This window comes from Biomphalaria glabrata, chromosome 17 (assembly GCF_947242115.1).
Source record: "Biomphalaria glabrata chromosome 17, xgBioGlab47.1, whole genome shotgun sequence".
NCBI lineage: Eukaryota > Metazoa > Mollusca > Gastropoda > Planorbidae > Biomphalaria > Biomphalaria glabrata.
Window position 1 is genome coordinate 6,769,862 of NC_074727.1, and position 23,202 is coordinate 6,793,063.

At 33.7% G+C, this 23,202-nt stretch overlaps 1 protein-coding gene and 1 long non-coding RNA gene across 3 annotated transcripts in view; one reads left to right on the forward strand and one right to left on the reverse strand.

Annotated features, from left to right (window-relative positions):
• Positions 1-3,965: 3,965 nt before the first annotated feature.
• Positions 3,966-9,783, reverse strand: LOC129923802 (uncharacterized). The gene is made up of 2 exons (XR_008775752.1): positions 9,672-9,783; positions 3,966-4,717 (listed from the first exon to the last, which is right to left on the reverse strand). It is a non-coding gene; the product is annotated as an uncharacterized LOC129923802 (long non-coding RNA).
• Positions 9,784-16,941: 7,158 nt separating this feature from the next.
• The window catches only part of LOC129923668 (placenta-specific gene 8 protein-like), a 46,071-nt gene continuing 39,810 nt past the window's right edge, over positions 16,942-23,202 (forward strand). The window contains exon 1 of one of the 2 annotated variants that reach the window (XM_056015742.1): positions 16,942-17,098. The gene's annotated coding sequence lies outside the window, so the exon portion shown is untranslated. Of the gene's footprint in view, positions 17,099-17,336; positions 17,460-23,202 lie in introns of those variants that run through there. The other variant, XM_056015743.1, reaches the window with a different exon arrangement.

Sequence of the window (23,202 nt, forward strand, 5' to 3'; positions counted from 1 at the left end):
ATTTATAAAAACATTTTTATTTCTATATCATACTTTCAAGTATTAATGGATTATTATAAATACAACTTGAATTTATAAAGAAAAACATTAAAAATCATATTATTATCATATTTTTCATTGTCATTGATATTTTTAGTCATTAATTTAATTATGTAATCCCAAAAAAGAAGTTTTTTTTTTTTTAAATAAATTTGTGAAATAATTAATTATTTGTATATTATATTTTAGTGGAATAACTACAAATCAGTTTATGTAAATCAATTACACTAGTCTTTAAGTGTTCATGCAGACTCGAAGACAAGCCTTATTATTATTATTATTAAGTTTGCATGACAAAGATGAGCCCATATGAACCATATTATGATTTCAGTGTTCTTCAGTTATTTGCATTCTCTACTTTGGATGTGGGTTTTACACATGTCGTCATGCTGTGAAAGAAAAAAAAACATACATTCACAAAAATTCTTTCTAATGTCCCATAATGAGTCAATTACTAGTGTGATATTATTGGTACCCGGTATTATAATTTGTGTTTTAACTTTTCAAAACATTATTAGAGATTACTAGATACATTTATTTGTTAATTTTTTTATATTTTTTTTATTTTTTTTTTTTTTGAGAATGATACTGATAGTTTTTTGAAACATTGAAAATAGTGATAATAGTATCAGTATAAATGCAATGTTTTTGTATGTGATCAAGAGAATACTACATCTAAAGCAAATAAATTAGTTTTCATCTATAGAATGCTTGCAATGAATACAAATTAATGATATATCATGGGGCCCTATTATTACTGTTCACTCTCCTCATTTGTGATGCAGTTTTGTAGGTCACTAATCACTTTTTTTTAGCAACCTTATATTTGGTAAGAAAAAAAATGTTCTATAACCCAAAAAAAAAATAAAAAAATTGATGTACTTACAACATATCACATGTAACATGTCAAATCTTTAGTTATAAAATATAGCTAGCTGTTACATTTTTGATACATAGGAACCAATTAGGTCTATACCGTCACACATGCATTCTCCCAGAGTCTGCCAACTAATGTCGCAGGTTTCTTGGTTCACATCTGCAAGAACTAAAAAATTTTAACTTTATGACTTGCATTTATTTACTTTCTTATTCCTAATTCACCATATTCAATGAGACAAATTGAAAAGCATAGACAGTTCTAAACTACATTGCGTTGTGACTCTGTGCAAACAAGCCAACGTCAGTGCAAAGGTTGAGCTTGTTTCCTGTTTGACATCTGCAAGAATTAATGTTGGCAGGTTTCGTGGTTCACATCAGTTAGAACTAATGTTTGCAGGTTTCTTGAAGAACTAACATAGACAGGTATTAAACTAATGACCATTGTTTTGAAAATTGTAAATCTAAATACTTGCCAGCCTAATTTTAACAGGACAAGAATATAAATAATCTTTAAGTCTATTACTTCTGGTACACATTTGAGTAAATGGAATGTTATTTTTCTTTTTCTGCATTTCATGTTGGATGGTTCAGATAGCCAGTCCTTTGTCTGAGATGAACTGCAAGGTGTTTTCCAGACAGATTCTTATTTGAGCCTCTTTAAGTATAGTATGCATCTTGGAGGCAAAAAATTATTCACTGTGTTGTTCTTGATATTTATTATTCTGGTACCACTTTAAAAAAAACACAATTTAGATTCATTTTTGTGTGATTATTTGTAAGTTTAGCTTTTTGTTGTTATAGACCAATGTCTTTCAGGTTGCTTTTTTTTTTTCTTTTATTTTGTATAACTCCATTGGTATCCTTTTAGTTTCATCCTTCTGTATATTTGGTTTATTTGTAAAATGTATTCTATTTCGTTGATTTGTCCAACCACCTCACTAGATCAGTTGCTAAGAACAAGTTGTTGTATTTTTAAATCATGTTCATGCATATATGATAGTTAAAAACAGTTTTAAAGCTTTTTTTTTTTTTAATATTATTAGACCTGGACAAACCAATTAAGCAATAGATTAACTCAATTAACATATGTGTCCTCCACCCATTGTCAGCCCACAGGTTATTCTTGATTATAATATTCTGATTGTATAGAAATGTTATCATCTTTGATACAACATTAATAAATATCTAATGACTTGCATTACATATTATAAGGTGCTCAAATAAAGAAAAAAAACAACTACATTTATAAAATTAGAAAAGTGATAAGGTCTTTTAAATATGTTACCCATGGAGATGAAGGTGTAATTTATAAATCGGGTTGGAATTTCAAACATTGGAAACACTGCTTTAGTGATGCTGTGTTAAGCTAGACATAGTTCTTAGTTTTAATAGATTTTCATGGGAAAAAATTTATGGCCAGAAACAGATAGGCTTTACACCATTTGCCTTTCTTCCTTTCTTTTTTCTAACAAATCATGAGGCTAGATCTTTTGGTAGCATCAGATGTTAAACAAACAAAACAAGGTAGGTCTATGGGTAGTATTAGATGAATGGAAGGGTGGCTATTTTTATTTATTGTAAAATAGTTTTGTTTTGTAAAATAATCTCCCTTTGAGTGTGTGTGTCTTGATTTTTTTTTTTCTATCTATTTCTAATTTCTTAAGAACTCCAATTAATGTACTTTGATTATTGTCTGAGCAGACAGATAATACGGCTTTTCTTTTGTTTTTAATGTTAATGTTTTCTTGTAATCTTAAAACTACAACCTAAATAAAATATTTTTTAAAACATTGTTGTAAAGATCTATTTTCCTCAATTGTGTTATTTTTTGTTGTCTTTTTTCTTGGTTGGGGGGGGGGGGGATCTCCAAATTTCAGCATTTCTGTACTGGTGTTTTTAAAGAACCAGCCCAACTTGCAGCAATTTTTATTTACTTGTGCAGGTACTTTCATACACCTTCATGACTGCTTCTCTCAGGTGGAGAAGTTGATTTCTGCTCAGTTTACGGCATATGATGATGTTTACCTGATGTAAAACATCTAGGTCACCTTTCAGTCTAGTTGGAAGCTCAGGCAATTAAAAGTTCGGCTTATCTGAGGTATTGATGATAAAAAAGGACATGATGCTATCAAGCATGATCTCAGCTAGTACAAATTGTTTGGGACAAAGTTTAAGACATCTGAGTGATTGATGTTAAAAACAAAAAGGATGCTATCAAGCATGATGTTCAATAGTGTTTATCGTCAGGGGACAAGTTTACGACGTGTGTGTGTGTGGGGGGGGGGGGGGGTTAACAAATACAATGACAATACCAAGGATGATCTCAACTAGTGTCTTCTAAGTTTACATAAAATTTCAGTACTTTTTTTTTTTGTCATTTTTTTTTTTTTTTTTGTATCTTTAAAATTAAAATTATTTCCACAGTTTGTATCCTACTCCTGCCAGCAGAATGTTCCAGGAACTGAATTTAATTTTTTAAATAAATTTCTTTTTTTCTGTTATTTTAAAAATTCTTCAACACTGTGGATTTATCGAATTAGTTAGCATAAAGATAAAAATGGGGAAAGCAGGACACGACCCATTAAGACATTTTACGATTTACCGTAATATAGAAATTGGCAAAGCCTACAAGAATGTTATGATATAAAAGGGAGGAAAGTAATTATGTCTAATATAATCTTTAGATTGTCTCCCCCTTTAAACTTATACCCGGTACAAAATTGTTGCATTTGTTGTACAATTTAAACTTTAATGTTATTATATAATTACATTTGAGCCTGATAACATTTAAAAATGTGCACATGCTGTCAATTGGGTTACAAGTTATTTATAAATTACAAAATAAGAAATCAAATTAAACCCCGACATAGATATCTATCTGCTTCATACATAGATCTATGTACATACAGAAATCGATATGGACTTACAGTCATTCGTCCTTACCACTTCCGGCATAGCTATAGCAGAGATTGTCTCATTTTAAATGTCTAACATAATGGGGGGAAAAAACGGAGTGGGGAGCCAAAAACGAATAATTAATAAACGCCTTCTTAATGTATGCATAATTTATTCAATAGAACTACAACATGAGGCTGCACATAGTCACGCAAAGACACTTTGTTACTAATGGCAACACAATTCGTACCCTAGATTGTTAAAAACAATGGCTTGCTTCAATTGAATGTAGAAGTACGCCAGGCCGAGTTTATAACCACAAAAATGTGTTTCCAAGTGAGAATTGCGATGGAGATGTATATTTACAATATCTGAGCACATATAAAAATAGACATTGGCGTAATAGTCATAATAATTATGAATTGACGTTTTTCTTTAGGATTTTTATATGTCGAAGTAGAAATGCGAGAGTTGCGATCGAGATGTCTATTTACATATCTGAGCATATAAAATAGACTTCGCCTAATAGATCTAGTCATAATAATTATGAAGTTTGTTTTCTAAAAATATTAAATGTCGAAAAAGAAATTCAAACGTCCTTTAAAATTCATCAAAAAATAAAATTTGGAAGATCCTATTCAGCATCATCACTGGTAGGACGCCATCAGTATTTGAGCTGTATGAGCTTAACCGAAGCCACTCCCATTCATCATTTTCTCCGTGACTGTTGTTGGTAAGGTCAGAAGCTTAAACAGAAAAGCATTAATTTCCTTGATGGGGTCAATGCAGACAGCAAAGGGTTGCAGAAGAATATACAGTCCAGCGATAAAGCAAGAAACTGGCCATGCAAGAAAGATCAATATTAGAAACCAGATTATTCCAAATATAAGGCACGTAGCATCACCTGGAGCGAAAAAAAAAAAAAGAATATTAAACATTTTAACATGGGCGTTTCAATGGATGGTGAATAGCCTAGCCCAGTGATGCCCAACGTAATTCGATCCGCGGGCCATTATACTTTCCAACACTCATCTCGCGGGCCACGTGAACGAAAAGTTATTTAAATGAAATGAAATTGTTCTGAAACTATTTTGGTAGAAACCTATGGATTTGATACTTAATTAATAGGTTATTTGACAATTATTTTTTTTTACGCGTTAGACAATACCTTCATTTCTCTACTTAAATGTAAGCAACACCGGCTCATGTTGTGGTCTCTTTTTGATAAATATTTCCATGGATCCTCCAATATCTAGGCATAGTTTAACAATCTTTTATTCGCAGCTCAGACGAAGAATGCCACCATATTAATTTTTATAATGCCCTTTTTATGTTGTTGTTTTATTAAACAGCCACACTTTCTTTATAAAATAAATATGTTGGCTTATTATCATGTTCAAAAAAAAAAAAAGTAAAGATCTGTTAACTTTTCCAGGTAGATTCTACATTCAGAGTCCCATTTTATAAACACATAAATGTTAAAGATCATGATACCAATCCATCAGAGAAAAAGTGTGGGCCCAAACGTAGGTAAAGATAATTTTTTTCAACTTTTTTTTTTGTTTGGAAGGTAGATTTCTACACTTAGAGCCGATGAACCTCGTAGCGGGCCATCTGGCCCGCGGTCCGTAGTTTGGGCATCACTGGGGCCCTAGCCTATATAGGCTACATGTAATACAAATTATTCAATAGTGAAAGAATGGACAGGTTAAGTGACTGCCCTGGATATTTGGAATCTACTGTGTCCTATATGCATAATATATTGTAGATAATCTATTTCGCATCTGCATAGACTAGATGTATTGCAAATTATTCAATTACTCATGTCGAAAGACTACCCTGGACATTTGGAATCTACTTTGTTTATGTATAATAGGCCTATATTGTAGATAATCTGGGTCTATGTCTATGTGTACCCGATTATTTTAGAACCTACTTCTGTATACATGTATTTCAAAGTATTCAATAGTTAAAGACTATGACGGGCGAAGTGACTGCCCTGGGCTTTCAGTCTACTCAGCGTGGTGGAGCTTCAAAGTGTAACTGGATTTTTTTTTATTTTGAGTTAGATCAAATTAGGCTACTTTATTTTAGCGGCTTTCAAAAGGCCAATAGCGTCTATTTTGACTCTTTTTGAGTAGGCCTACACGGTCTATCATAAGCGTGAGTGTCTTGGTCTAACTGTTTACGTTTGCGAAAGTGTGTAGGCCTATGTATCTCTAAGGAAGATGAAACCGGTGTTAAAAAAATATTAAATGTCACTATAATAACAATATTTAAAAAAAAACAACAAGGTTACAAAATAGTTTGTGTGGAAACACAAACTCAGAATCGGCCCCCGATGTTGTCCACTCAGACGAATTTTTAATATTTTCCTAATGAATAGCAAAAGCTATGAACGACAAACTATCAGCCGATATTATTGTACTGTTAGGCGAAAACAGGACCATCCACGTTTAGCATTGCGTCGAGCCTTATCAGAAGACCTAAAATCCGTGGGCCTCATCTGGCAATAGGATGTGGAGATATTATCGATCTCTGTGAAGAGAGCTAGCCGACCGGCGCGGGTATATTTAATTCTAAGTCTGAGTAGGTTAAAAAAGTTATTAGTATTTTTAAGTTCCAGAAACACTGTAATGAAAAATTAAAGCTTACAATGTAGCCTCTATTAGACTCAACAGAATTAATTTGACGATACTGTTGGATGCTTGGAAAGCTTAAGAATAATACGAAGCAAAACTTTGTGTTCACGATTTTTTTTTTTTTTTTTTTTTTTAAACGTTTAAAATTTGTCATCTATCACAAATAGATTTATGGTTTATCGAATTTGGTTCGCAGAATTTAAATAAATATTACTCCCCCAGATCTTGCAATCTATGAGAAAGATCAAGTAAAAGGGTGTCATGGGGCCAGCACAGATGTTTCTGTTACTGTTGTAGCCAAATTGTCTGAACGCATCAATGTCTCAAGAAAAGTGTAAACAGGAAGAGGATTTATACATTGTCCTTTCGCAGATTTCGATAGTAAACATGTAAAGAAATGAACAGTTTTTTATTTAATTTCCACTACGAGAACTTTTGGGTTAAAAACCTATGTAAAGGAGATTTTCTTACATGGCAGAAAAACTAATAGCAAGCATTTTGGCATAGGCCTATTCGGAGTAGGAAATTAAAATTGATGTGATATTTTTGTTAAAAGGTATTGTCACCACCTCAAAGTTGGTGCCATAGAGTAGAAACCCTAATTCTGTATTGTGTATGTTAATTCCATATTGTGAATCTTATTCACAACCCATGTTGCACTAAGGTGAACACTTTTGACCTTAGGTGAACCAGAGAGTTAAAGGCAGTCCACATAGAGATCTTGTAGCAAGCACTTGTATTGAGTCACTTAAGATATAAGCAGTAGAGTTAGATGTTTAAAGTAGTTGGTTATAGAATAAGTACTAAGTTGTGATATTCGTATATTACTGTTGGATTAATACTGACCATTCCTGGGTCGAATTGTATGGTGTATTCACTATGTGGTGTTATATTAAACTTATTGTGTCTGCTACACCCAGCGTCATTTATTATTCTGTGATTTGTAACAAGAACCCAATGTCACCACCACGCCTACATTGATAACCACAGCCACATTCATAACATATAAAATAACTACGGTGACAGGTATAATATAATTTGTATGCACATCTTTAAAACTACATACCTAATTAAATTTCCAAGGTCTTGCATTGCTAGCTTAAAATAATTGCAATATGTAGAAGGCATATAGACTTTAACTCTACGTCTTATTTAAAATAAAAGAAATCGTCTAAGAAGATTAATTGTCACGCATTGGGAGATTGTTAAAATTCTAGTTTAATTCTTTTTTTTTTATTTAGTTGGCAAAAGTGTTTAGTTTATTGTGAACATCTCCAATAAGGGAAACAAGTTTGTTTCAGAATTTCAAAGAAAAAATGACTCAGTTCAATATATAAGTACCGGTATCAAGCTATATGCTAAAACTTCAAATTAATTTGTTATTGAATTATGATTATAAAGAGCCTTGTTGCATAATAAAAGTATGTTCAATCTTATCGCGATTTTTACTTGACGATTAAATTATTTTAATTCGTAAAGAGAAATTTTGTTATTTCTTGAACTAAACAAGATTCTCCTGCATAGGCTACTATGAGCATTGGGTCATACTTCACACATGAAAATGGACCTACATATGCAAAATAGATTATCTATACAATATTTTATGCATATACACAGTAGATTCCAAATGCGACATTCCTAGGCCCTAATGCAGCGGATGCAACGTGAAAAAAATTTCAAGCATCAGCACACAATAAAGAGATAGGCTTAAAACAATATGAAACACGGTTTTGTAAACAAGAATAACATACCAAATACTATCTTTATGCAACATTTAGAGCGATTATTTTTCTATTTGTAACTAATAATTGTTATATAAAAAAAAATTACCCCACAAACTGAATTAATGAATCCTGATTAAGCAAATGTAGGACCTATAGCGCTACTAAACTTTATAATATTTAAATGATGTGTTTGTACATCTAGACTTAGACGACGATGCGTAAAATGTTCCTGAACAATAGTTTATTTAACTCTTGAATAATTGAATGCCTACATGCGAAAATACAAGAAGACATTTAGTCCGTTAATGATTAATATTTTCTCGTTCTTTAGCCAAATTTAAATTTTTTTTCTTTTTTTTTTTAACTTTGAAAATTATAACGGTCAAACTAGAATTCTCCCAGTGTGACCAAAGAGCTAAATATTATTTTCCCAACGATATACGGCGACTGTCCAATTCCTATAAAAATCGTTTGAGTCGTTTTCGAGATCCTTGTCCAGGTTTTTGAGCCCATTTAGAAGGTTTCGGGTTCCATGAAGTTATGAGTTAAATAGAAGTATTGTAAAAACTAGTCTACTTTTCTATAGCGCATCTTTCATGCCATTTATAGAATGTTCAGTGCCCTGCCCAATCTCTTTTGTGGACGAAGGAGGCTTTCTTGCTGCCTTTATGTTTCAGCAAACACAACTCGGAATTCGAATTAGATCCTCCTATAAAGATAGCCAGGGCATCAGACGGCTTGCTCCGCTCAGCCAATAGAAATTCATTAGATTCTAGAATGGATGTTGAGCAGGTCTAGATCAAAATAGTCTAAATTAAAAATGTAAGCATATCTTATCTCATATGGACGTTACTTCAAAAGAGAAGATAATTAGGTCCTACGCGTACCCAAGTGTAAACCCAGTCACACATGTTAATTAGAATCAGAGATTTAAACTCTGCTAAGTTGTTTTTTTTCCTGGCTGATTCAGGCATCCCATTCCATCCTCTAATGGCACTAGAGAAGAAAGAGCCCTTGTACGAATTCGTCCTAACATATGGAATAAGTAATGTACATTTATCTTTTTTAGTTTCTTCCTGAGTATTTTATTAGATTGTGTTTTTGTATTTGTATGTTAATTAGGCCTATGGTTCAATGTTTTTACGTAGGCTATTATTGCTACTTTCCTTTTAAGTCTTCTTGCTTACATCTAGAATACAGATTCTAGATCTATGGCCTATGCCTATTCCTAAATGAATAAACCTACAGCCGAATAAAATAGTTTCATACACAGTCATGTTAAAAGAGTTTGTTTATGTAATCTATTCAACCTGTTTAACGTAATCTTATCTTATAAATTACAGACGTTCTTACAAAACGAAACTCGTAAAGAGAAGATAATTACGCCCTACGTAAAGAAAAGTTTAACGTTTAATGAATACAAAATAAAGCAATGGACACAAAGATCGTCCCATGATCCCCCCCAAAAAAATTTAATGTTTCGACAACTTACCGCCTTTGCCCATTTGTTAAGCCTGAGAATGTAATTTACTAAAGTTTAAGAGAATTTCACATCGACAGACTTCTATCTCTGGGAGCTGCACTATTTTTAAGTACGTGTGTTTCACAGCAGTGCGAGATGACGGGGAAGTCCTTTCAAATGTATTTTAAACTTAAAAAAAAAACTGCTGGCGTGAAATTTGATGAATAAAAGTGTAGGCCTATCTATTTATGTCTGGTCTCCTTCAGTCTTGAATATACAAAGTATTGATCATCTCATAGAAATGAAATGAACGCCAGGGCAAAAGCTATGATTGGAAAGGTCTTCAAAAAAAAGAGAAGTTAAATACTGTAAGCCTATTTCTAGACCTGCTGTAATTATCTTTTGAACGAATGAAGTGTGCAATTAATGTCTCCCACAATTAGATATTTTATTTCCAAAGTTGGTGCAAGGAACTATATTCAAATTATTTAAATAAATGTACTGCAATTTGATGACTAAAGATAAGCCTGCCTTCATGTCCGTGGAAATTAGCAAACTTTAAAAAAATCAATAAAAAATCAATATAGAAATTTATCGAAACATTCTAGAAACCAAGTTTTGAATTATAATGTTTTTTTACTCAATTTTAAAATCCTGGGAAATTAGATTAAGTCGTTAGTCCAGGTCCTGTGTGGCATTTTATATCTCGTTGGATAGTATTATCCCTTTGCAAACTTTTAATATGACTAAAGAGGTCAATTCTTGATACACAGCTGCGGTCACAGGTTGGGCCTCTGCTATCACTAGGCGCTATTACATTTCACCCTTCTTTCTTATATATCTAGTATTATCTAGTCATGCATGTTAATTAATGACTTAAACTTTGCTAAGTCGTTGGTTTTCCTGGCTGATTCAAGCAACCCATTCTATTCTCTAATGGCACGAGGGAAGGAGGAGCACTTGTACAAATTTGTTCTAGCGTATGGAATAAGAAATGTGCCTCTATCTTTGTGTCTTTCTGAGTATTTCATTAGGTTTTGTTTTTCTATTTGTAAATTATGGTTCAATGTCTTATGTAGCTTATTATAGCTACTTTCCTTTTTATTCTTCTGTCCTGAAGTGTCTCTAAAAATTTATTGATTTTACTAGTAGTATTACTCTAATCAAATCGGAACATTCGTTTGTTAAAAGTTTCACTGCTATATTTTGTATTTGTTCTAGTTTATTTATGCATTACTGAGTTGAGGGACCCCAAACAGAGAATGTATATTCTATTATTGGCCTAATTAAAGTTAAATAGCATTTTAGTTTTATGTTCTTTTTCATTTAAAAAATTCCTTTAATAAACCCTAATGTTTTGTTTGATTTTTTTTTATGATTTCATAAATATGGGATTTTCATAATAACTTTTAGTTAGTTCTATATAGGCCTATTTTTACACCTAAATATTTCGAGTTTTTAGTCTGTGCAACTGGTTTACCATAAATAAAATTATTAGTTTTTCTTCTGGTTTGTACGCCATCTGCAATCCATGGCCTTTCCATTATGTTGGCTCTTTATCTGGATCCATAGGATCCATACAGTGCCTCACTTTCCCAGCTATTGGTGTCAATTTTGAAGAACTTCCTGTCTTGTTTGCATACAACAGTACACAGCTTTCCTGCCTTCTATTACATTACAATACAGTCCAGGTAATTACTAAAATGTTCAACAAGTTGAGTCCAAACATGTTTTAAGAGCGGCAATAAAATACAACTTTTTTTGTTCCTTGAAAACTGAATCTATCATATTCGCCCTGTTCTTTTTTGCCGGATGTCGCATCCCCTATTGAAAGGGCGTCCGGCCGACTTAGGAGAGGAGGCACTTCACTGTTTGAAAAAAAGCTGGGTTTTTTTTTTATAGAGAACTACCTTCATTCTCCCCATCTCCCATACCTTGAAATAGAAAGAAACATAAGATTGCGTAGGGCCAGATTTTTTTTTTGTATTAGAAAACACATTAAATGAAAGCTGACAACGCCGTTTTTTTTTCTCTATTTACAGGAGATTTCTATGAGTTTTCAGGAGATTTGTATAATATCAGATTTCCAGGACTTTTTGTGAGTGCATATTTTGCAATTTGAGTAGTTTTCCAGGAGGTCCTGGAAAATCAGGAGGCCGAGAAAACCCTGTTATTATATATAAGTTATAATGGTTTAATTAAATAATTGGCACCTAAAATTAAGTGTGGGCCCATGAAAGAGTGGGGTCCACTGCGGTCGCATATATTATTATTACTTTCATGCTTATAGCATGCTCAGAACGCTTTTGGTCCAATCTCTTTTGTGGACCAGTGGGGGGGGGGGTGGTATCTAGGAGGTGGTTTTCCGTGCTGCCTTTAGGCGCTCAGTAAACACAACTCTGTCCGAGTCGGGTGTCGAACCTCGAGCCCCCTTCTACGTAGCCAAGCCAAGTTCAAGCGCACTTAGCCACTCGACCACGCTTACCACAATATATTGCAGTGGCCTAAGACCGGCCCTGCGTAGGTCACTTAGTTTATAACAGGCTTCAACCTGTCTACACTTGGTCCTTCTGGTCTCTTCCTTGTTCGTTTTAGAGATAAAGCCCATTAGCTCGTTTCAGAGATAAAATTCATTAGTTTGTTTTAAAGATAAAGTTCATTAGCTCGTTTTAGAGATAAATTTCAATAAATTTCAATAGTTCGTACCAGAGATAAAGTTCATTAGTTCATTTCAAAGATAAACTTCATTATCTCTTTTAGAGATAAAGTTCGTTTCAGAGATAAAGTACCTTAGTTCGTTTTAAAGATAAAGTTCATTAGCTCGTTTTAAAGATAAAGCTCAATAGTTCTTACCTCATCTTTATCTCATCTTACCAGAGATAAAGTTCAATAGTTTGTTTCAAAGGTATTCATTAGTTCGTTTTAGAGATAAAGTGCATAAGTAAGTTTTAGAGATAAATGTCATTAATTCGTTTTAGAGATAAATGTCATTAGCCCGTTTTAGAGATAAAGCTCATTAGTTCATTTTTTAAAAAAGAGATAAAGATCAATAGTTCGTTTCAGAGATAATGCTTATTAGTTCATTCCAAAGATAAAGCTCATTAGTTCGTTTCAAAGATAGAGTTTAATAGTTCATCTCAGAGAAAAATGTATTAGTTCGTTTTAGAGATAAAGTTCATTGGCTCGTTTTTGAGATGAAAGTCCATTGCAGCACTGCCCAGCTCTTTGAGATGAAAGTCCATTGCAGCACTGACCAGCTCTTTGAGATGAAAGTCCATTGCAGCACTGTCCAGCTTATTCCTGGACGTATTAAAGGGGGGGGGGGGCAATGTCTCATCGTCACGTTCCTTTTCTCACACTCCTGTCATCAATACAAACTCTTCGTCTACCAGAACTCTAAATAAGTATAGAGCTCTATATTATGCAGGTTATAGTGTGGATTTTCAAGATATGATACATTTTTAGACACAGAAATCTTTTCTTTGCTGAAATTTTCGATTTTTAATATCCAGTCTACATTATTTAAGCATTAAGTACATAACAAAGGAAACGAAGGGAAAGCGATATTGAGAAATGTAGATGCGATATAAAGTAACGTAAAGAAAACAAAAAGATGAAAATAAAAGTTGGAAGATCGGGAGATATTTTGAAATCGTATTTTATAGATTATAGATGTTAGGCCTGCTTCTTATCTTATAGATTACAAATGTTACTTAAAAATATATTGATAAACTGAACAATTTCACAAGAAGCCATATTGAAAGATCACTAATACCAACATGGTAAGCAAAAGAACTAAATATTATTTACTTTTAGAACTAAACAATTCTCAGTAGTTTCTATATCCTGTACATTAGAAATACCAAAAAGAAAAAAAAATCTTCACTGTTAATGTTAACTCCAAAATGTTTTTTTTTTTTTTAAAATGAAAGCGAGACAACTGCAGTGTTTCTGTAAGTGTAGCACGATCGCTGAATTATCTCCCGCTGCTTTTATTCTTTACCTAAATCAATAGGTCTCTAAAACTAGCAGCACCTCTTATTCGTCACCTTTTTACCTGTCCTAAAAATTATTAAAATTTTAGAGACTTCGTTAGACTACTGTATACTATACTGACACTCATACTCCATGATATCGTAGAAGTTGTTATTGGTCACTTTATAGATGATACGTTCCACTAGCGGATTCAGAACTTTATAAGTGTAAAAGGGGTGTGGGGCGATTTATTCCAAACCCTAAAACTAACGCCAAGTAAACCCTAACCCTATGAATAAACACACACACACACACACATAATCGAAACACGAAAGTATTGATAATATATTATTATTGGGTATATTTATTGCAATGACATCTTCCCGTTAAGTGAGACTTCTTGTAGTAGGTCTGTTTTGGTTAGAAACAGAAGGATGGTTAAACACTCTTCAGATATTCGACCGTTTTAACGCGCTCAAAATATCAATTTTTTAAGAACCGTTTTGGAATAATGTTTTTACTTTTAAAAATTCTTATATGAATTTATATTCCTCAAATACATTGCAGATACAACATTGTTTTTCCTTGAAAAGAAAAGATACCCCACAGATTTAGATTAAAGGTCGCCGCAGAAAAAAAATGTCTTCGAACAATATTTTAGTATATAAATTAAGAATAGTAGTGGACCTAAGACTGTTTTAATTCCTTGAGGTACACCTGAGTTTACTGTTACCAGTTTACTGTTATCAGTGTTGATTTAGAGCCATTTATTATTACAGTTTGTTCTCTTCTTATCAGAAAATCATTAATCCACTGATGCAATGGACCTTCAATGCTAAATATTTTAATTTTGTAAGCAAACTATGGGGTGGTGAACTTTGTCAAAAGCCATAGAAAAATCTAATAAGATATCATCAATTTGCTCACTATTATCTAAACCTTTTATAACATTGTGAGTTATAGTCCCTAAGTTATTTATACAATAGGAAAATCTCAGATTGAGTAATAGTTTTGAAAAGGTGACTAGGAAAAAATTATTTGGGTTCAGAAATAATTGTGCGAAATTTCATCTTAATCTGAGATTGGGTGTGGGAGAAATAACATGTACGCCTACAAACTTTTTACCAGACAGACAGAGTGAGATGATTTAAGCTTTGTGAAAATGGGATCGGAAGATATGACTGTATTTTCGCTTATAAATAGCTAGACATCAAATAAGACAAGTGGAGAATGTGTTGGGCACATGTGTATGTGTTTGTGTGGGGGAATACTGTGTCATTGTAACTACGGTACTGTATCTGGGGTTGTCTACATTCGCCAAACTCATCTGTAAGGTGATTGTAGGTTAAGTGTATGTATCTATGTGTGTGTAGTTTTTTTTTTTTTTTTTAAAATGGGGGGGGGGGGGCCCTCAGAATACCTGTTACTTACACCCATGACTGACGAACGAAGACACGCACTATGAATGTACAATGTCAGTGAGGAACGGTCCTTAAACATGATTGGTGGCTCTCTAGAAAAACCTTTTAGTATATTAAAGTCGTAAAGACTAAGACTGGAAAATGTTTTGGAAAATGTTTTACATGTTTCGGATGTTCCTTCAGAGTTGAAGATAATTACTTCCTAGTCCAAACCTCCCGTAGGACGACGGGGGATGGGAGCGGGCAGGGTTTGAACCCGGGACCATCGATAAATCTGAACGACAGTCCAGCGTGCAAACCGCACGACCAGATCCTTATGGAAATTCGTTGTGATTACAAGAACTCTTTTCTCAATAAAAACAACTCAAGAGAACGTTTCTAATGTAGTTCTTTTTTATATGTTTCTTAGACATGGGATTATTTTTTCCCAAGCTCATTAGTTTCTGCGCAAAAATTTGGCTGCGTTTAAAAATGTCAAAGCTTTTGTGTTTGTTTTTTTGTTACTTGTGCTACTTTTTGTTGTAATAAGCGAGGCTGTGAGGAACTGTTTATCTTCACATCTTATCTTATAAAATACAGACGTTGCGACGTCGCAGGTCAGTGTTGTGGCCTTCTATAACCATAGGTCTCGATCTAAACGCACGCGTCACCACTCCGCCATCTTACTAAACAGCTGCACATTTCGACAGTTCAGCAGAACATTTTAGAATTCTTTTGAATAGAAACTGTTGACTCGCAAGTTTATTTTACGCGTTAGTTTGAGAAAAAATTAAAGTAAAAAGGTAAAGTCGAGTACCCCTTTAAGACCGTGTTACTTTGGCCGTCAGTTAACGAGGATGTCATGTGACTAGCACAACGACCAACCACCTTTACTTTCCCCAGCTAATGTCAGGAACCCATTAGAGTTGGGTTTACTCAAGGACATCCTGAAAATCCGGAAATTCAAAGTTTCAGACTTCATTCGGATCCGAACCCAAGAGGTTAAACATTCAGCCGCTATGCCGAAAAACAAACAAACAACCAGACAATAGTAGAAGTGCGTCTCGCTGAAGAAAAAAAAAAAAAGTCAAATTAAGGCCTAATTTGAAGATGATTATATTTTGCATTATTATAACGGTCAAACCAGAGATTTCACTATGTGACCAATTAGGTAGTTATTTTATTCCCCAAATAAACTAGGAAATGGGTACCCGACCCCCATGAAGAAAATGCGAACTGGTGAGGAATTGTAAAAACAGAACTGGACTCATAACACGCGGTTGACGGCTAGATAACTGAGAAGACTGTCCAAAGACACCTAACAGCGAGCCCTCTGTCTCCATGGCCGGCTTCAGTCGTAGACTACCGACTAATCACAGACAATGCGGTGAGACGCTTGAGCCTAGACATTTTTTAACATTAATTTCTAAGGTCTTTGTCATCCCCAAACCACTTTTTATCAAACACTAACGTTCGGGCGGCAAAAGATGGCCACGACTGAGTTCCATCCGCATGGGCTGATTGTTTAGTACAAAGTATAAAACCTAAAATCCATTTTTTTAAAAATTGGATTGATTTGTAAAAATATATAATTCTTTTGCGGGGAAAAAAATATCAAAAAGAATTAAAATGGTCATATATTAAGGAACGTTGGATGCATCCATAGACTTCAGTGCAATTTGAGACTCCCCGTGACGTCATCGTTGACCTCTATTAATAGATGGAGCTCTAGTAGATGGATGTCTACGTCAGTTGAGACAAAATGTCACCCCAGAGAGCAAGAAAGGAAAAAGGGGGAGGGTGCGGTTGGGCGAGTGAAGGTTCAGTATAGGTATATCTAGGTACAAGATGCCTTGTGGGATTAGCCTTTTCAGAAGGAGGAGGGGGGTACAATAAAAAAAAAGAGGGGAGTGGGAGGCTTGGAAGAAGAGGGCAACTTGCCCGTGTGACAGCGCAAATGGAGTTGAATGTCTTGCAGTAAAAGCGCTCATACACTTACATCTTCCGTCTGCAGCCGGACCTAGAGAGTTGTGTTTCTTGTTTTGTTGTTTTAATTTTGAGGCTATTTTAAACAAAACATTGGTAAGTAAAAAAAAAAAAAGAAAAAAAAAAGGGGGGGGCATTTGTTTATACTCTTAACATTTTTTAGTCTTTTAATTTTTTGTACTTTCATTCAGACTGGATTAGTTGTAACCAAATTGTTGAAAGTCAGTGAAGCGAGTTGAAAAAAAAAAAGGCCTACTAAGCTGGTAATGATTTGGGAATATCGATTTGTTTTTTGAACTGGTGAATTTTGAGGTACACAGTTACTCTCTTTCTCTGCCTCTTTCTCTCTTTCTCCCCCGCGGCATCGATTGCTATTGATTTTTAGATTTACATTGGCTTCATTTGCATTGAAGTCTTACCATATGACAGGATTAGCTTGACTGATTGAGATCAAGTTGTAAGTAACAGCTACTTTTATCTTTTTTTTTAAATATTCAAATACTTTTCATTTTGAAGAGAAAATACTCCGGAAGAATTTCATTCCTTAAGTTTATCAATTCTCACTTTAATTGTTACTTTTTAATTCTTACTTTAACTGTTACTTTTTAATTCTTACTTTAGCTGTTACTTTTTAATTCTTACTTTAACTGTTACTTTTTAATTCTTACTTTAACTGTTACTTTTTAATTCTCACTTTAACTGTTACTTTTTAATTCTTACTTTAACTGTTTATTTTTAATTCTCACTTTAACTGTTTCTTTTTAATTTTTACTTTAACTGTTACTTTTTAATTCTCACTTTAACTGTTACTTTTTAATTCTCACTTTAACTGTTACAAGACGGAAGATGCTGCTAAAAAATGTAGATATTTTAATTTGCCAGTAAAGCTGATTCTAAGTTCAATAGGTCAATCCAAAACTTGACTTGCGTTTCTTAATGAAAAGTGATTCTAGTTTTGTTTTTATTTTTCTATGTTTGTGTTACGTCGTGAGGAGTGTTCCATGATGCAGTGTGTTGTCTTACCAACATTGTCACCTTGTTTCATTCTAGGTGTAGGATTTACGTATACATAGCTTAGAGCCCCGCCCCCTTTCTTTTTTTTTTGGGGGGGGGGATGGGGGTGCCCAAGGATATTATCCGAATGAATTAGTTTTAAATAAAAATGAATGTAAGTTAAAGATTTATTATTTCATTATATGTTTCTTTAGCGTATATCAAGGAATCCGAAAATCCTACTTTTGCAATGACATATAATTAAATAGCTTAGGGCCTAGTTAAGTCCGGTCCTACTCGTTCTAGTACACTTAATGCTACTGTTATTTGGGACTTCGTAGACGTTCAGTCATTATTTTACAATTCTCATTACACGTTGTTACCACTGAGTAGTAATTATAGTTCTAGACCAGATGTTTACCATAAGACCAGATGTTTACCATAAGACCAGATGTTTATCTTGAGACCAGATGTTTACCATAAGTCCAGATATTTATCTTGAGACCAAATGTTTACCATGAGACCAGATGTTTACCATGAGTCCAGATGTTTACCATGAGACCAGATGTTTATCATGAGTCCAGATGTTTACCATAAGACTAGATGTTTACCATAAGTCCAGATGTTTATCTTGAGACCAGATGTTTACCATAAGACCAGATGTTTATTATGAGTCCAGATGTTTACCATGAGACCAGATGTTTATCATGAGACCAGATGTTTACCATAAGACTAGATGTTTATCATGAGTCCAGATGTTTACCATGAGACCAGATGTTTACCATGAAACCTCTTTTTGAACAAAAGTCTCAAAATGTACCATTCCAAACCACGGTTAAGGTGTGGCTACGCAAAGAACACCTCCGTACATTCAAGAATCTCTCAAGAATAATACATGTTTTAATTTTCCTAAGCCTCTGATTTTACTTTGACTTTATTCTAGCCTTCCATTTTGTACTTGAGAGGTGTAGCGGGAATATATTGCAGACGGTGTGAGACGTAATGAAGCATTAGACCTTTTTTTTGTTTTGTTTTACCCAAAAGCACTCAGTTCTTAATTAATTGAACATAAATTGTATTTAAAAAATTATGCAACTTTAGATATTATAAAATCTAATTCAGATCAAACATTTTCAAAGTTTTGGAAATAGGAATCATGGGAATGAGTTTAATCTAAAAATAGTATGAGCAGAATATATTCTAAACTCACAAAAAGGTCACAACTGTTGGCGAAAATGTACAGATTTTTCAACCATGTTTCGCATTTGGTAAATTTTTTGGCCAACACACCCCTCCTGTCGCCCCCTTTCCAAAAAAAGAACTTGTTGAAAATTATTGTAAAATAAAATAAAAGTAAAAGCAATATACACAAATGTGATACACAATACTCCCTTCCATTTCGAAAGGTGTTTCGGGGTTACTTCCGATTAAGTAAATACTTCCGGGTGTTCCTGATCGTCTTACGTCTTGGTTCAGTGGACACGCTAAGAATTGAGTAGGCCAACTGGTTCAACTACTATCCGCACTCCTGTTTTCCAGTTTAACAATTTTATATTATTGGACCCAGTCCTACCTAGATATACCCTCCCGCCCCACCCCACTGGTCCACAAAAGAATTTGAACCAAGATCACAAAGTTCGCTATCAGCACTACTATTTTTAATTTACATAAATGATTTACCAAATTGCATTACTTCAGGAACAAAAGTCAGATTATTTGCAGACGATTGCATAATATATAGAACAATAAAAACAACACAAGACACAGATATTTTACAAAGAGAATTAGATGAATTACAGAAATGGGAATCAAATAGGAGCATGTCTTTCCTCCCAGAAAAATGTTAGTTATTAAGAGTAACAAAAAAAAAAAAAAACTAAAACAAATTAACTCCACTTATCTTATTCATGGTAAACCAGTAACACAGACTAAAAACGCAAAATACCTAGGTGTTATAATAATTGAAAAACTGTCATGGAATCCCCATATTGATGAAAATATACAAAAAATCAAAGCATTAGGGTTTATTAAAAGAAATTTCTATAAATCAAATAAGAACATAAAACTAAAATGTTATTTAACCTTTGTTAAGCTAATAATAGAATATGCATCCTCTGTTTGGGACCCTCAACTCAAGAAAACATTAAGAAACTGGAACAGACACAAAATAGAGCAGTGAGATTCATAACAAACGAATATTCACATTTAACTAGAGTAACACCTTTAGTAAAATCACTAAATTTAGAAAGCCTTCAGAATAGAAGACTTAAAAGTAAATAATAGTAATAATATTAATAATAATAATAATAATCTTTATTATCCGTATGGAAATTTATCTTACAATTTGTGCATTTGTGCAAGTAGCAATTATACATAAAACACTGAACCATAATCTTCAAATACAAAAACAAAATTTAATAAAATACTCAGAAAGAAACAAAGATACAGGTAGGCTATATTCATCGATCCATATTCTAGGACAAATTCTCTTTCTTCCCTAGCGCTATTAGAGCAGGTTGCCTGAGCTAGCCAGGAAAACCAGTGACTTGTTCAGAATTTAGGTCATTGGTTAATATGCATGATTAAATGCATGACGCATAGGACGTAACCATCTTTTTTTTTTTTTGAAGTAACGTCTGTATAAGTTAAGAAGATAAGATTACTAAAGGATTTTTTTTTACGGGAAATGTGTTTTTTTTTTCTTGAGACTTTGAATAAGACATTGGCCCTTAACAAAACAATTAGATCATTTAAATAATCATTATATGACATCAGTTAGGCAAGGCTCACATCTAACTTCACCTTCACTTTCACCTATCCCTTGGTCTGCGGCACCGTTGGGGCACCACACAAGATCTGTCAACCTTCTTTCCCCATTCTTCTCTGTCATTTGCCTTTGATAGAATTTCATTCTGATATTTTGTTTTGAGTTTGTGTTTCCACACAAACTGTATTTGTAAGCTGGTTTTTGTTTTTAGTTTTCGGCAACAAAACCCGTGAACAAATTACATTATAGTTTATTATTATTATTATTATTATTATTATATATATATATATATATATATATATATATATATATATATATATATTTATAGCTTTTATATGGCGCTACTTTCATACTTATAGCATGCTCAGAGCGCTTTGGTCCAATCTCATTTGTGGACCAGTGGGGAGGAGGGGGTATCTAGGAGTTGGTTTTCCGTGCTGCCTTTAGGCGCTCAGTAAACACAACTCTGCCCGAGTCGGGTGTCGAACCTCAAACCCCCTTCAAGGTAGCCAAGCCAAGCCAAGTTCAAGCGCACATTGCCTCTCGACCACGCTTATAGTTTATTACACTAAATGGAGACCTGGTGTGTGGGAACTCCAAGGTTGTTAGGACCTAACTTTACGCTCTGATACTTTATGTCGTCCCTCCATCTAGTAGTGTAGTTATAAGTACACATTCCATATGCTAGGACAAATTTGTACAAATACGCCTTCTTCCCTAGTGCTATTAGAGCATGGAATGGGTTGCATGAGTCAGCCAGGCAAACCAATGACTTGGCAGAGCTTTAGTCATTCGTTAACATCCATGACTAGATTGACGCGTAGCACGTAATCATCTTCTTTTTTTTTTTTTTGAAGTAACGTCTGTCTTTTATAAGATAAGATATGATAAAATATGAAGAATATAACTTAGACTAGCTTGGCCTTTAAGCGATGACATAGAGTCGAATGTCACAGAGGCCTAGCGCTAGATAGAAAATAAATATAACAAGGTTACAAAGACAGTTTGTGTGGAAACACAAACTGAAAATAGGCCCCCCAAGTGGTCCACCCAGGCAGGTAAAAAGGCAGGTTTCAATATTTTCAGAAAGAACATCATAATGAAATTCTATCAAGGACAAATGACAGAGAAGAATGGAGAAAGAAGGTTGACAGATCTTGTGTGGTGCCCCAGCGGTCCAGCAGACCTAATTGTTTTGTAAATGGTCAATCTCTTATTCAAATCCTCAAGAAAAAAAAAACATTTACGTAAAAAAAATTTGTACAGTGTACTATTTGTGGTTTGAACGCTACAGTTCACGCGATAATATGAAAAACTACTTATTAATTGTTGTTTTAAATTATGTCCAACTTATATGCATACTAAATAGATTTTTTTCTTTAAAAAAAGAAAACTTTTTTATGTGTAAATACAGTATTTAGTATGACAGAATTTACATAACTTAGCAATACATGTATAAATAAAAAACTTTCTTTGACAAAAAATCTAAAACCGTTTGCATAAATGTTAAAAACATAGTAAACAGAGATCTCCCCTTCTAAAGAACCTCCCGTGTTTGTTACTATTAATAGTGTATAGTTGTAAAAGTGGTGTATTTTTTATGAAAAAAAACCTGCTTGCACAGGTGATTTAAAAATTATATTTTTCGCTTTCAGAAAAGAAAAAAGTAGCCGTTGCATCAGAACTTTGAATGGTCTAAAATATTATTGTGTCAGATTTTCACTATCTTTTCTAGTTTACGAGATCTAAACGGGTTGGACGGACATTCCACACAAAACGAATAGCGTCTTTTCCCCTTTCGGGGGCCGATAAAAACTATTCAAGTGAAACGGTTGTTCACCTGTTCATCCCTGTCGCAGGAATGTCAGGCTGGGGGGGGGGGGCGTCTGGAGTGTTAAGTTTACACAAAAGTAGAATTATACTAATCTACCATTTCTTCCTTATAGTTGTATACTTAGTAACATCCTGATTTTCAAAGAAGTTTCTCATCTCTGCCTGTGGTCCCGTTGTTTTTAACTACGTTTTAAATCGAGGTCACATAATTAGTTGTCTATTAGCACTGAAAAACATGTCTGTTAGATGAAGCGATTATGGAACTAAAACGACCCAATCGTAAATTTAGCCAAAGTGATGGGGGTCAACTGACCTCTTTGAGAACCCGAACATTCCTACTAAGATTCGTTTCCTATCTATTGCTCCATCATCAAGTGGACACAATTACAGTGAATTTGGTTTCCTTCTAACGAATCTCAATCTTGAGCACTCACTGCCACAGAATTATTATTGTTTTATTTTTCAAATGAGGGTAATGCGCATTGCATAGCGCTGTTAACAAACTCAATGCATGCTCTAGGCGCTGTGAGAGCATAACAGATTAAAAAAAATATTTACAGTGGTGAATTTAAATAACTTTGAAACATTTAAGTTCAAATGTTTAATG